The 15,637-nt window shown below is 38.0% G+C and overlaps 2 protein-coding genes across 15 annotated transcripts in view; both read right to left on the bottom strand.

Moving 5' to 3' along the window:
• Positions 1 to 15,637, bottom strand: part of myo18b (myosin XVIIIB) — a 673,005-nt gene that overhangs the window by 503,675 nt on the left and 153,693 nt on the right. The window lies entirely within an intron of this gene.
• The window catches only part of sez6l (seizure related 6 homolog (mouse)-like), a 93,718-nt gene that overhangs the window by 77,001 nt on the left and 1,080 nt on the right, over positions 1 to 15,637 (bottom strand). For 4 of the 14 annotated variants that reach the window (XR_012386580.1, XR_012386583.1, XM_073915232.1 and 1 more), the window contains exon 1: positions 10,888 to 11,027. The exons of 4 other annotated variants lie outside the window; for them this stretch is intronic. The gene's annotated coding sequence lies outside the window, so the exon portion shown is untranslated. Of the gene's footprint in view, positions 1 to 10,887; positions 11,028 to 11,738; positions 11,839 to 15,144; positions 15,274 to 15,637 lie in introns of those variants that run through there. 6 more of the 14 variants (XR_012386581.1, XM_073915231.1, XM_073915235.1 and 3 more) reach the window with 2 other exon arrangements.

The following is a 15,637-nucleotide window of genomic DNA, read 5'->3' as shown; positions in this document are numbered from 1 at the left end:
ACAGTATTTTGCTACTCTGGTCTGCATCACGAGCTCCATCTTTTAAAATGTGGATATCACAGATTGCTACATGGCTACCATTAGAAAAACTTACCTATGACAAACATAAAACATCTGATAGATTTTGGTCAATTTGGTCTCCCCTTTGGGAGTACATAAAAGAGCTCTCTTAAATTAACACAACATCCTTGACATTCATTTACACTTTTTGTTTTAATCTACACTTAAAGACTACTCTAAGATGATGTAATTGTACTTTTAATTATTCTTCACCTATTTTTATATATATATATTTTTACACTAATTTCTCTGTTACTTTCACTCTCAAGACTGTACATTCTCTTTAACATGTTAAAACATTTTGATGTTAATGTTTTGTGAATATGGGCATACAATAAAAAAAAGGTGGCAACAGTAAATATTTAGAGATTTGAGGAGGATTATTCTGAACTTTTGAAGGTCCTGGAGCACAAAAAAACATTACAAGTTTGCATTACAAGTTGCATGGATATATTCGCAGGATTTTACAGCATTTTATTGTTGAAATGTGACTTTTTTAATGCAAAAAAATAAATAAAAATAAATCCAATAATCCTGTTTTTTAATGGTTCAAAAAGATATCAAATGCCGACAGTAAATATTTAGAGATTCAAGGAGCCAAATTCTGGATTATTAAAGGTCAAAACCTCAAGTTGCAGGGATATATTTGCAGGAATTTGCACCATTTTATGCTTGAAATAGTTTTTTTTAATGCAAAAAATTACTCAGGTTTTTACTGCTTTTTAATGGTAAAAAAAGACATCAGTTGGTGACAGTAAATATTTAGAGATTTAAGCAGCATTATTCTAAATACTTAAAGGTCTTGGAGCAAAAAAAATAATTTTTTTAATGCAAAGAATTCCTCAACTTTATATCCTGCTTTTTAATTGTTTTAAAAAAAGACATCAGATGTAAAAATTGACACTCATGGCTTGTTTTGTGCTCTGAGGATCACATATTTCCAATGAGCCTACATTGACTTGTTCTGCACCAGAAAGTGACCCACTTCTCTTCCAAATTCACCAACTGGTAAACATTTCAGCGCATTTAATAACCCTTGAAATGATGCACAAGCTGAACTCATAAAAGGATCCAGTGCACACAGACACAGGACGAGCAGGGATCCACTGGTCAAGATGAGCCGATCCGTTGGGCAATCAGTGAGTTTTGTGGGATTCACCCGATCCGTCAGGGCTGATTAACACTGTCTGATCATTTCATTAACACTCCGAGGCAACAGATGCTCAGCTGTGAAACTCTTACGCTAAACTGTTTCCTCACGTTTGCAATGGGAGATGTCAAAGAGGATCTCACTCACTCTCTCTCTCTCTCTATCTGGGTAGCAGTAACACGTTTCCCATTTGCCTTTAAGAAAAGACCTCATATCATGCTTTTTTGTTTTGAAATTATATTTTCAAGTCTAAACTAATTTGCTTCGTTGTTTTGATCAGACTTTATTATTTGGACATTTTTATTTGTGGTTATAAGTATGCATGGAAACGCTGATTTTGTTGCCAGTTGTGCAATTTTCTTTTGTTAGTCATGCAAAAAAAATCAATTTGAGGCACTAGGAAAGTAGAAATACAGCTGAAGTGAGAATTATTAGCCGCCCTGAATTATTAGACTCCATGTTTATTTTTTCCCCCAATTTCGGTTTAACAGAGAGCAGATTTTTTCAACACATTTCTAATCATAATAGTTTTAATAACTCATCTCTAATAACTGATTTATTTTCTCTTTTCCATGATGACAGTAGATAATATTCTACTAGACATTTTTAAGACACTTCTATACAGCTTAAAGTGACATTTAAAGGCTTCACTATAGGGTAACTTTTTCAATGCTGTTCAAAAGTTGTTGAAATTCAAGTCGCTCTCTCTTTTTAGAAACACTTTTGACCTAATAAACAAGGTTAAATGCTGAGAGCTGCTACAGCCACTATTTGATCCCTAAGAGAAGAAAAGATGCACATTTCACCCTTCAGCCAAACACAGATTGCTCCAGGGGGATTGAAGCTGAAACTGCACCTGCAGCAGCACTCGCTCATGCACAATTCAACATTTATTTCATCTGTCATGTATGTTAGGAGTTGTTGAGCCAAAAAAGGCAGCAATGTTCCTGGCGGCTTCAATATATATATATATATATATATATACTGTATAACAACTCAGAGGAGCACGGAAGCTCTAGTTATGAAGTATGAATGGCATACTGAACACACATTTCTCCTAGTGTTGGCGTGGGTTTCCTCCGGGTGCTCCGGTTTCCCTCACAGTCCAAACACATGCGCTATAGGGGAACTGAATAAGTTAAATTGGCCGCAGTGTATGAGTGTGAATGAGTGTATGGGTGTTTCCCAGTACTGGGTCACAGCTGGAAGAGCATCCGCTGTGCAAAACATATGCTGAAATAGTTGGTGGTTCATTCCACTGTGGCGATCCCTGATGAATAAAGGGCCTAAGCCAAAGGAAAATGAATGAATGAAAATATCATAATGATAAATAAATAAAAATATTAGTTTAAGCATTCATATTTTTAATAATAATTAATTTGTATTAACAAATTTTAATTTTTTCAAAAACAATTATATTTTAATATCCAAAAATATATAATGATAAAACTTCAACAGTTTTTTATAATTGTAATTTTTTTTAAATAACCATTTAATTAAAATCACCACCCATTTTTACCATTTTTATCTGAAAAGTATTTAAAATAATATGCTAATTTTGTCAGATTTATAAATCACATGATGAATATTTAGTTTTATGAATTTTCTTATTATATTATTAATAATTATATTATTATTTTGGTGACGCACTGTGGCCTCACAGCAAGAAGGTTGCTGGTTTGAGTCCCGGCTTTCCCCATGTTGGTGTGGGTTTCCTCTGGGTGCTCTGGTTTCCCTCACGGTCCAGACACATGCGCTATAGGGGAATTGATGAACCAAGCTCATTCTGAAAACGTAGTCTTGCGGACGTCTCTTGAGGCAGCGATTTACGTGACCGGAGGTACGTATGGCTGCATTTCGTTTTTTTAAGCGAACGCTATGGGGCGGTGTGACGCCGCTCCTCTTCGCGCTCGCCGGCTGATGGCTCACCTTCTCCGTGTGGAGGGCTTTCCCGCCGCAACCAGTTTGTCCGGTTAGCTCGTCGTGTTTCGACGGCAAAGCGGAGGCGCTGAGGAGGAGGAGCCCGCCGTGTTTAACGACCGGGTTCGAATCCGGGGAAGATCGGTTCCAGAAATCAAGTAAGACAAATCTGCACAAAGACGTACCTCCCAGACGTATTTCGCAGTCTCCAGAAACGTCTGCGGGGCTGAGTTTCCAGAATGAGCCTGGGTTGCAACCGACTGTAGTGTATGAGTGTGTGTGAATTAGTGAGTGTGAATTCCTAGTGCTGTGTTGCATCTGGAAGGGCATCTGCTGTGTAAAACACATGCAGGATAAGTTGGCGGTTCATTCCGCTGTGGTGACCTCTGATAAATAAAGGGACTAAGCCGAAGGAAAATGAATGAATAAAAACATTATAATGTGTTTCTGTGTGGAGTTTGCATGTTCTCCCCGTGTTGGCGTGGGTTTCCTCCGGGTGCTCCGGTTTCCCCCACAGTCCAAACACATGCGCTATAGGGGAACTGATCAACTACATTGGCTCTAGTGTATGAGTGTTTGTACAAATGGGTGTGTATGGGTGTTTCCCAGTACTGGGTTGCAGCTGGAAGGGCATCAGCTGCGTAAAACATATGCTGGAATAGTTGGTGGTTCATTACGCTGTGGCAAACCCTGACAAATAAGGGGCTAAGCTGAAGGAAAATGAATGAATGTTAATTTGTGGCTGAACTATCCCTGTAAGATGTTTTGTGAACGTGTTTTTGGGGTGATGTCGGACACAGAAACTGGAGAAAGTGTGAGAGACTCAGAAAATCCTCAAAGTGAAGAATAAGGAGGAGAATCTGTCAGTCAGCAAAGCTCAAACTCTCATCCAGGAGGAAAATACAGCGGAAAGCACTTTTCCAGAGCCACTGCATACACACACACACACACACACACACACACACACACACACACACACACACACACACACGCACACACAAAGCTGCAGATATTACACAATCTGCCCCGCTGTCAGAGCTTATACAAGTGCAGCGATCTCGCATGAAACAGCGTATTCTGCTGGAGACACAACTCTCAGGAGCTATTTTTAACATCCCACATGCTTAATTGAAATAAAAGCAGAACGACGGCCAACAAACGACGCCTCTGAGATTAGCTCGAGCTCGTATTTAGCGGAGCTCACCGTTTGTTTTCACATCAGATTATTAGAGAAACACAATATTAGCAAAACAAACAAACAAACAGCTGACGGTGGATTGAGAAGCAGACAGAAGAGCATCATTATATCCTGAACACACACACACACACACACACACACACCTTTGCAATTTCAACAAGGGCTATTCAAGTTCATTCATTTTCCATCGGCTTAGTCTCTATTTCAGAGTGGAACGCAGTGGAATGAATCGCCAACTATTCCAGCATATGATTTACACAGCAGATGCCCTTCAAAGCTGCAACCCAGCACTGGGAAACACCCATACACACTCATTTACACAGACACACTCATACACTACAGCCAATTTAGTGAATCAGTTCCCCTATAGCGCATGTGTTTGGACTGTGGGATAAACTGAAGCACCCGAAGGGAAGCCCACGCCAACACAGGGAGAACATGCAAACTCCACACAGAAACGCCACTTGACCCAGCTGGGCCTCGAACCAGCAACCTTCTTGCTGTGAGGCGTTCGTGCTACCCACCGCGCCACAGTGACGCCTCATTCATTTTCCTTTGGCTTAGTCTCTATTTCAGAGGCCGCCACAGCAGACTGAACTATTCCAGCATATGTTTCACATAGCGGATGCCCTTCCAGCTGCAACCCAGTCCTGGGAAACACCCATACACTTTTACATTCACACTCACACACTACAGCCAATTTAGTTCATCAGTTCCTCTATAGTGCATGTGTTTGGACTGTGAGGGAAACAAGAGCACCCACACCAACTCGGGGAGAACATGCAAACTCCACTAAGAAACACCAACTAACCCAGCCGGAACTCGAACCAGTGGCCATCTTGCTGTGAGGCGACAGTGCTAACCACTGAGCCACCGTGCAAAATCAAGGTGTCAGTAATAACTCAACAACAGAGCGATGCAGGGAGAATATAAGTGATGGTTTTGCTGATGGATAATTATAGAGCTGTTAATGAGTCAAAAAGCAGCTGTTTGTCAAATGACCCAACGCTCAGGTCTCCATAATTGCACACACACTCACATTTGAGCCTGTAAACACATCTCACACACTTGATTTAGGGTGCTTTCACACCTACACTTTTGTTTCGGAACGTGTCTCGTTTGCCCAGTTAGCGCGGTTCGTTTGGCATATGTGAACAGGGCAATCGCACTCTGTTCCGCGCCAAAGTAGTCGCTCCGAGATCGCCTGAATGAGGTGGTCTCGGCTCAATTTAAACGAACCCTGGAGCGGTTCGATTGCAGTGAAAAAGCGTTCCGATCCGAGCGCGGTTATATCACAGTGTTTTATGGATATGTAATAGGCTTACGGCTATATGAAGAGAGAATTATGAGTAGGGCGGGAAGTTTCGCGAGTCTCCGGATGCCCGCAAACGAGTGATGATCTCCCGGTAATCTCGCGTCTCCCTCCCGGTCCTCAAATAGGCATCGTCGCGCACCCTTCTCACCTCTCCCTACCACCATTCAGGGTGCTTTCACACCTGTGAATCGATTCAGTTGTTCTGAAACAGAGAATATAATTGTTACATTGTTGCTCTTTGCTCTTGGAGCGGTTCACTTTCACACTGCAAAGTTACTAATCGGACCAAAAGAGCTAAAACAAGTCACGTGCGAGTAAACTCTCCTCACATTGGTCAGAGTGTCAGGGTTTATTTTGCAGCGTCCCGCTCAGCTGTCAGGAGAGGTGGTGGTTTGGTGGTGATTGACAGGGTGCGTGCGACGTGTCTGAGGAGAGACGCGGTGGGGAGGGGAGAAAAGGGTGCGCGACGATGCCTATTTGAGGACCGGGAGGGAGATGCGAGATTACCGGGAGATCATCACTCGTTTGCGGGCATCCGGAGACTCGCGAAACTTCCCGCCCTACTCATAATTCTCTCTTCATATAGCCGTAAGCCTATTACATATCCATAAAACACTGTGATATAACCGCGCTCCAAACGGAACGCTTTCTCACTGCAATCGATCCCCTCCAGGGTTCGTTTCAATCGAGCCGAGACCACCTCATTTAATTGATCTCGGAGCGATTACTTTGGCGCGGAACAGAGCGCGATTGCCCTGTTCACATATGCCAAACGAACCGCGCTAACTGGGCAAACGAGACACGTTCCGAAACAAAAGTGTAGGTGTGAAAGCACCCTTAGTTTCTAGAAGACATTTTCTAAAGGATGTTCTTGCCTTTCTGCTCAGTTTTGTTGCCGTTAAGAGCTGTGCAATATGATGATATACAGCTTAGGGGAAATTGATTCACCCTCCTGTAAAATACTTACTCTTCTTCAATTATTTTCCAAATGATGTTGAACAGATTCAGGAGTTGTTCACAGTATTTCCTCTAATATTTGTTCTTCTGGATAAAGTCTTTTTTGTTTTATTTCAGCTAGAATAAAAGCAGTTTTTAATTGTTTTAAAGCTATTTTAGGGTTAATATTATTACACCTTTTAGCATAGCCTAATTACCCTAATGCTGAGTTCAGACTGCATGATTTTAGCCCTGATTTTGACTCACCAACAGGTTTTGAGAAATCAGGCAAAAAAAAAATTTATTTATTAAATTACTAATAACTTTAAGATTTTTAAATTTTTTTAAATTTTATTAAATTAAATAACTTTAAGTAAAATTTAAATTTCACATGAAAGTAAATAATTTAGTCTTCAACAATATATTATTATGAAGACGCGATGACTTCTATCATAATCAAGAATTTCTGTGTTATCGCTCAGTTCTAGCGCTGTATATCAGGATCCGTGCAGAAAGACGACCAGTGATGTGATGAGAAGAGAAGGACAAATTCCAGATGAGTGAGTTTGCGAAGGTGCAGAACAGACAGTCTGTCACACACTGAGTTCTGGCCTGGAGAAAATAACACTGACAGAAACGCCAGAATCCTCAGGCCCGCTTTCAGAAGCCGTGCTGCCAGTTTGCTTTAAAGCACAGTCAGTTCACCCAAAAATGACAAATTCTGTCATCATTTACTCCCACTTTACTTGCCTCAAACCTTCATGAGTTTCTTCTGTTAAACACAAAAGAAGATATTTTGAAGAATGTTGGAAACCTGTCTCCATTGACTACCATTGTATTTGTTTTTGCTAGTATGGAAGTGAATGGTTACAGATTTCTAACATTTTTCTAAATATCTTCTTTTGTGTTTAACAGAAGAAACTCATACAAGGTTTGAACTTGTGGGGAGAGGGGTTGTAATGTAATGTCATTACAACAAGAGATGTAATACTCTTGTTGAATGACCTCTCTGACAGGTCATTCAGGGTGTGTTGGAGGGGAGAGGTGTCCAACCTACAGCATCTAAACACTGGGGTACCTCAAGGCTCTGTTCTTGGGCCACTTCTCTTCTCCATCTACACATCATCTCTAGGACCAGTCATCCAGAGACATGGATTCTCCTACCACTGCTATGCTGATGATACCCAGCTATACCTCTCTTTTCATCCTGATGATCCCTCGGTTCCAGCTCGCATCTCAGCCTGCCTGTTGGACATTTCACACTGGATGAAAGATCATCATCTTCAGCTGAACCTCACGAAAACAGAATTGCTTGTAGTTTCTGCCAACCCGACTCTACATCATAACTTTTCAATCCAGATGGATGGGGCAACCATTACTGCATCCTAAATGGTGAAAAGCCTTGGAGTAACGATTGATGACCAACTGAACTTCTCTGGCCACATCCCTAGCACTGCTCGATCGTGCAGATTCGCACTCTATAACATCAGAAAGATCCGACCCTTCCTATCTGAACATGCAGCTCAACTCCTTGTTCAAGCTCTTGTTCTCTCCAGACTGGACTATCGCAACTCTCTACTAGCCGGGCCTCCAGCTAACTCTATCAAACCTCTTCAGCTGCTTCAGAATGCAGCAGCACGAGTGGTCTTTAATGAAGCTAAAAGAGCACATGTCACTCCGCTGCTCATCCGTTTGCACTGGCTGCCAGTTCCTGCTCGCATCAAATTCAAAGCTCTGATGTTTGCTTACAAAGCGACTTCTGCATTTGCACCTTCTTATCTGCTCTCACTTCTGCAGATGTATGTGCCCTCCAGAAACTTGCGTTCTGTGAATGAACGTCGCCTCGTGGTTCCATCCCAAAGAGGGAAGAAATCACTTTCGCGAACGCTCACGCTCAATCTGCCCAATTGGTGGAATAAACTCCCTAACTGCATCAGAACAGCAGAGTCACTCGCTGTCTTCAAGAAACCACTAAAAACTCAACTATTTAGTCTCCACTTCACTTACTAACTGTACCCAAAAAAAAAAATAATAAAAATAAAAAATTACTAATACTTTCCTTCTTAGACTTTACAGACCTGAAACTTGCCTATAGCACTTATTCATTGTTGCTCTTATAGTTGTGTAAATTGTTTCCTTGTCCTCATTTGTAAGTCGCTTTGGATAAAAGCGTCTGCTAAATGAATAAATGTAAATGTAATAGTATGAAAATCTTATTATATCATATCATATACATCATGATTAGTGACCGAAATGAACAACATGATCATAATCGTTACCAGTTTGCGAATATTAATGGGCAGCTTTCACAAGTCAGTGCCTCAAGGATCAGCTTTAGGCCCTTTTGCTATTTACAATATACATGCTACCGCTGGGAGACATTACTAGAAGACATGGGATCAGCTTTCACTGTTACGCAGATGAAAATTGTATATTTCAACTAAACCTGATGAGATGTCTGAACTGTCTGAGCTATCTGAGTGTATCAAAGATGTTAAAGACTGGATGACCAACAATTAATAACAACTTTAATTTTAAATATTCACAGACACTAATAGTCATGTGGTTCACAAATCGATTAGGGCTGCATATATACTGCTGAACAATGAAAAATATCTTTAATTTACTCATTGTAAACTACCGTGACTTTTTCTGGAGCTTTTGAAGTGTAAACACTTTAGTCCTCATTGACTGTAATTGTGTGAAAGAGAGCAACCAGCGCTATTCTTCTACCAATGACAAACACCTACACAATGATGAACAATAAATAGAGACATGAGTGGATTATTTCACTAATTGTGATTCATTTGAGTCAGTGCTAAAGAGTGCTCTTAATATTTTGTGTGTTTTGTAAAGTGGAAGCGCTCCAATCATAATCACCAGAGTGAAGGTAAGATCCAGTTCCCTTTAATGGTAGCTACGCAGACAGTGCCAGAAACAATGAGAACTCAATTATTTTAGGACCTCATCCAAAGTGAACACCAGGGATGTGAGAACTTAAAATCTAGCGTTTCTAGATAAAGACATGCTGGGTTCAGTCCAAAATAGCTTAACTACAATAATACATGACTTCAGATCACATAAAGACTACAGATGGGGCTGATTTTCTCATCAATAACTTGACATAAGTGCTTGTATTGTTCATGGTTACTGTATACACAAGTTTGCTTCATTATCTATCCAAAATAACAACAAAAAATGCTTTGCCTATATATGCCCAAGTAACACTACGGCTGCAAATGAGCGCCATGAAACAACATGTTGCATCACTTCCGGTTCAGATTTGTATTTGCTAGACCAGTGGTTCTGAAAGTGGAGGAGACAATGAAAAGGGGGGAGGTCGCTTGGTGATTTCCAAAAATATCATATGTAGCAGACTTCATCCCTCACCACAAAGAATTCTCCGACACCACTGGCTTTGGTGCATCACGTCTGCAGTTTATTAAAGACAGGACAGTGGTAAACACCACACAGACACACTCTCAGTTCTCTGATCTGTCTTAATCAAGTCCAAATCCGTTCTCATTTAACAATAAACAATGGTTTTCTAAACGAGGTTTTGTTCGGTAAAACACAAACATTTCTAGTGCGCATGTGCCACAGCCTCGCTGTGATTGGCTGATCACGCTGTACACAGAAAAAAACCCGCGTTCACAACAGGTAATCTCTAAAAACGACGAATATAGATTAATTAATAACAAAATATAGACTCAGACATGAACAACATTGTACAATCTGGATCAAAATGACCTTAAATTCATAAAAATAACCCTGACACCTCCATCTCTGCAAATATCAAGCAAGTTCAATCAAGGACAAACTCAGTTATTTACTTTAATTGTAGCTAAAAGCAAACTACAGCAATCTGCCAAGAGTTAAACAATAACAAATGATAATACTTGCACTGTTGTGGTAGAAGTAGTGCACATTTAATGTTAATACAGCTTGACTGTCATTTAACATCAATACAATATTGAGCAGCCTGTATTACACACAACATGTTCAATATTAATTCAGCTTTTTGCCTTTAAAAGAAGAGAGAAGTCAATGATTTATTTAAATGATTTAGCCTGACATGTTTACTGTTTCAAAATATTATGTATTGTGTTTAATGTGATAAAAAGGTTGTTTTTTACTCAGACATTTAAAAAGAACTTATTTTAGAGCAGTAATCACAATATTGTGATACTACGGTATTTTTATTCAAGGTTTGTCATACCGTCTGAAGCTTATACTGGCCATGCTAATCTCTTCTCAACAAATTTGGTTTAAAATCAAATTAAATGTCAAGTCAGCTGATTCGCCTACCTTAATGACTCTGTTATACTTTTGTTAACGCTGTGAACGAACCAGTTTTCTTCTTTATTCTTCGTTTGGTTTTCTAAACGAGGTTTTGCGTTTGTTTGGTAAAAGCAAATGTTAAACACAAACATTTCTAGTGCGCATGCGCGACAGCCTCGCTGTGATTGGCTGATCACGCTGTACACAGAAAAAAACCCGCGTTCACAATTGGTAATCTCTAAAAACGGCGAATATAGATTAATTAATAACAAAATATAGACTCAGACATGAAAAACATTGTACAATCTGGATCAAAATGACCTTAAATTCATAAAAATAACCCCGACACCTCCATCTCTGCAAATATCAAGCAAGTTCAATCAAGGACAAACTCGGTTATTTACTCAAACTGTGCCTAAAAACAAACTACAGCAATCTGCCAAGAGTTAAACAATAACAAATAATAATACTTGCACTGTTGTGGTAGAAGTAGTGCACATTTAATGTTAATACAGCTTGACTGTCATTTAACATCTAAACAATATTGAGCAGCCTGTATTACACACAACATGTTCAATATTAATTCAGCTTTTTTCCTTAAAACGAAGAGAGCAGAAGTCAATGATTTATTTAAATGATTTAGCCTGACATGTTTACTGTTTTAAAATATTATATATTGTGTTTAATGTGATAAAGAAAGTAGTTTTTTTTACACAGACATTTAAAAAGAACTTATTTTAGAGCAGTAATCACAATATTTTGATACCACGGTATTTTTATTAAAGGTTTGTCATGAAGCTTATACTGGCCATGCTAATCTCTTCTCATCAAATTTAATTTAAAATCAAATTAAATGTCAAGTCAGCTGATTAGCCTACCTTAATGACTCTGTTATACTTTTGTTAACGCTGTGAACGAACCAGTTTTCTTCTTTATTCTTCGTTTGGTTTTCTAAACGAGGTTTTGCATTTGTTTGGTAAAAGCAAACGGTAAAACACAAACATTTCTGGTGCGCATGCGCCACAGCCTCGCTGTGATTGGCTGATCACACTGTACACAGAAAAAAACCCGCGTTCACAACAGGTAATCTCTAAAAACGGCGAATATAGATTAATTAATAACAAAATATAGACTCAGACATGAACAACATTGTACAATCTGGTTCAAAATGACCTTAAATTCATAAAAATAACCCTGACACCTCCATCTCTGCAAATATCAAGCAAGTTCAATCAAGGACAAACTCGGTTATTTACTCAAATTGTGCCTAAAAACGAACTACAGCAATCTGCCAAGAGTTAAACAATAACAAATAATAATACTTGCACTGTTGTGGTAGAAGTAGTGCACATTTAATGTTAATACAGCTTGACTGTCATTTAACATCAATACAATATCGAGCAGCCGGTATTACACACAACATGTTCAATATTAATTCAGCTTTTTTCCTTAAAACAAAGAGAGCAGAAGTCAATGATTTATTTAAATGATTTAGCCTGACATGTTTACTGTTCCAAAATATTATATATTGTGTTTAATGTGATAAAGAAAGTTGTTTTTTACTCAGACATTTAAAAAGAACTTATTTTAGAGCAGTAATCACAATATTGTGATACTACGGTATTTTTATTCAAGGTTTGTCATGAAGCTTATACTGGCCATGCTAATCTCTTCTCATCAAATTTGGTTTAAAATCAAATTAAATGTTGAGTCAGCTGATTCGCCTACCTTAATGACTCTGTTATACTTTTGTTAACGCTGTGAACGAACCAGTTTTCTTCTTTATTCTTCGTTTGGTTTTCTAAACGAGGTTTTGCGTTTGTTTGGTAAAAGCAAATGGTAAAACACAAACATTTCTAGTGCGCATGCGCGACAGCCTCGCTGTGATTGGCTGATCACGCTCTACACAGAAAAAAACCCGCGTTCACAACTGGTAATCTCTAAAAACGACGAATATAGATTAATTAATAACAAAATATAGACTCAGACATGAGCAACATTGTACAATCTGGATCAAAATGACCTTAAATTCATAAAAATAACCCTGACACCTCCATCTCTGCAAATATCACGCAAGTTCAATCAAGGACAAACTCGGTTATTTACTCAAATTGTGCCTAAAAACAAACTACAGCAATCTGCCAAGAGTTAAACAATAACAAATAATAATACTTGCACTGTTGTGGTAGAAGTAGTGCACATTTAATGTTAATACAGCTTGACTGTCATTTAACATCAATACAATATCGAGCAGCCGGTATTACACACAACATGTTCAATATTAATTCAGCTTTTTGCCTTAAAACGAAGAGAGCAGAAGTCAATGATTTATTTAAATGATTTAGCCTGACATGTTTACTGTTCTAAAATATTATGTATTGTGTTTAATGTGATAAAAAGGTTGTTTTTTACACAGACATTTAAAAAGAACTTATTTTAGAGCAGTAATCACAATATTGTGATACTACTGTATTTTTATTAAAGGTTTGTCATGAAGCTTATACTGGCCATGCTAATCTCTTCTCATCAAATTTGGTTTAAAATCAAATTAAATGTTGAGTCAGTTGATTAGCTTACCTTAATGACTCTGTTATACTTTTGTTAACGCTGTGAACGAACCAGTTTTCTTCTTTATTCTTCGTTTGGTTTTCTAAACGAGGTTTTGCGTTTGTTTGGTAAAAGCAAATGTTAAACACAAACATTTCTAGTGCGCATGCGCGACAGCCTCGCTGTGATTGGCTGATCACGCTGTACACAGAAAAAAACCCGCGTTCACAATTGGTAATCTCTAAAAACGGCGAATATAGATTAATTAATAACAAAATATAGACTCAGACATGAAAAACATTGTACAATCTGGATCAAAATGACCTTAAATTCATAAAAATAACCCCGACACCTCCATCTCTGCAAATATCAAGCAAGTTCAATCAAGGACAAACTCGGTTATTTACTCAAACTGTGCCTAAAAACAAACTACAGCAATCTGCCAAGAGTTAAACAATAACAAATAATAATACTTGCACTGTTGTGGTAGAAGTAGTGCACATTTAATGTTAATACAGCTTGACTGTCATTTAACATCTAAACAATATTGAGCAGCCTGTATTACACACAACATGTTCAATATTAATTCAGCTTTTTTCCTTAAAACGAAGAGAGCAGAAGTCAATGATTTATTTAAATGATTTAGCCTGACATGTTTACTGTTTTAAAATATTATATATTGTGTTTAATGTGATAAAGAAAGTAGTTTTTTTTACACAGACATTTAAAAAGAACTTATTTTAGAGCAGTAATCACAATATTTTGATACCACGGTATTTTTATTAAAGGTTTGTCATGAAGCTTATACTGGCCATGCTAATCTCTTCTCATCAAATTTAATTTAAAATCAAATTAAATGTCAAGTCAGCTGATTAGCCTACCTTAATGACTCTGTTATACTTTTGTTAACGCTGTGAACGAACCAGTTTTCTTCTTTATTCTTCGTTTGGTTTTCTAAACGAGGTTTTGCATTTGTTTGGTAAAAGCAAACGGTAAAACACAAACATTTCTGGTGCGCATGCGCCACAGCCTCGCTGTGATTGGCTGATCACACTGTACACAGAAAAAAACCCGCGTTCACAACAGGTAATCTCTAAAAACGGCGAATATAGATTAATTAATAACAAAATATAGACTCAGACATGAACAACATTGTACAATCTGGTTCAAAATGACCTTAAATTCATAAAAATAACCCTGACACCTCCATCTCTGCAAATATCAAGCAAGTTCAATCAAGGACAAACTCGGTTATTTACTCAAATTGTGCCTAAAAACGAACTACAGCAATCTGCCAAGAGTTAAACAATAACAAATAATAATACTTGCACTGTTGTGGTAGAAGTAGTGCACATTTAATGTTAATACAGCTTGACTGTCATTTAACATCTAAACAATATTGAGCAGCCGGTATTACACACAACATGTTCAATATTAATTCAGCTTTTTTCCTTAAAACGAAGAGAGCAGAAGTCAATGATTTATTTAAATGATTTAGCCTGACATGTTTACTGTTCTAAAATATTATGTATTGTGTTTAATGTGATAAAAAGGTTGTTTTTTACTCAGACATTTAAAAAGAACTTATTTTAGAGCAGTAATCACAATATTGTGATACTACGGTATTTTTATTCAAGGTTTGTCATACCGTCTGAAGCTTATACTGGCCATGCTAATCTCTTCTCAACAAATTTGGTTTAAAATCAAATTAAATGTTGAGTCAGCTGATTCGCCTACCTTAATGACTCTGTTATACTTTTGTTAACGCTGTGAATGAACCAGTTTTCTTCTTTATTCTTCGTTTGGTTTTCTAAACGAGGTTTTGCATTTGTTTGGTAAAAGCAAATGTTAAACACAAACATTTCTGGTGCGCATGCGCCACAGCCTCGCTGTAATTGGCTGATCACGCTGTACACAGAAAAAACCCGCGTTCACAACTGGTAATCTCTAAAAACGACGAATATAGATTAATTAATAACAAAATATAGACTCAGACATGAGCAACATTGTACAATCTGGATAAAAATGAGCATAAATTTATAAAAATAACCCGACACCTCCATCTCTGCAAATATCAAGCAAGTTCAATCAAGGAAAAATTCGGTTATTTACTTAAATTGTGCCTAAAAGCAAACTACAGCAATCTGCCAAGAGTTAAACAATACTAAAAATAAAAATAAATGCTGTGGTAGAAGTAGTGCAAATTTAATTTTAATACACGCAGATTTCG

Source organism: Danio rerio, chromosome 10 (genome assembly GCF_049306965.1).
Source record: "Danio rerio strain Tuebingen ecotype United States chromosome 10, GRCz12tu, whole genome shotgun sequence".
Classification (NCBI taxonomy): domain Eukaryota; kingdom Metazoa; phylum Chordata; class Actinopteri; order Cypriniformes; family Danionidae; genus Danio; species Danio rerio.
Note: the sequence above shows the minus strand (reverse complement) of the source record. Positions and strands in the feature narration are given on the sequence as shown.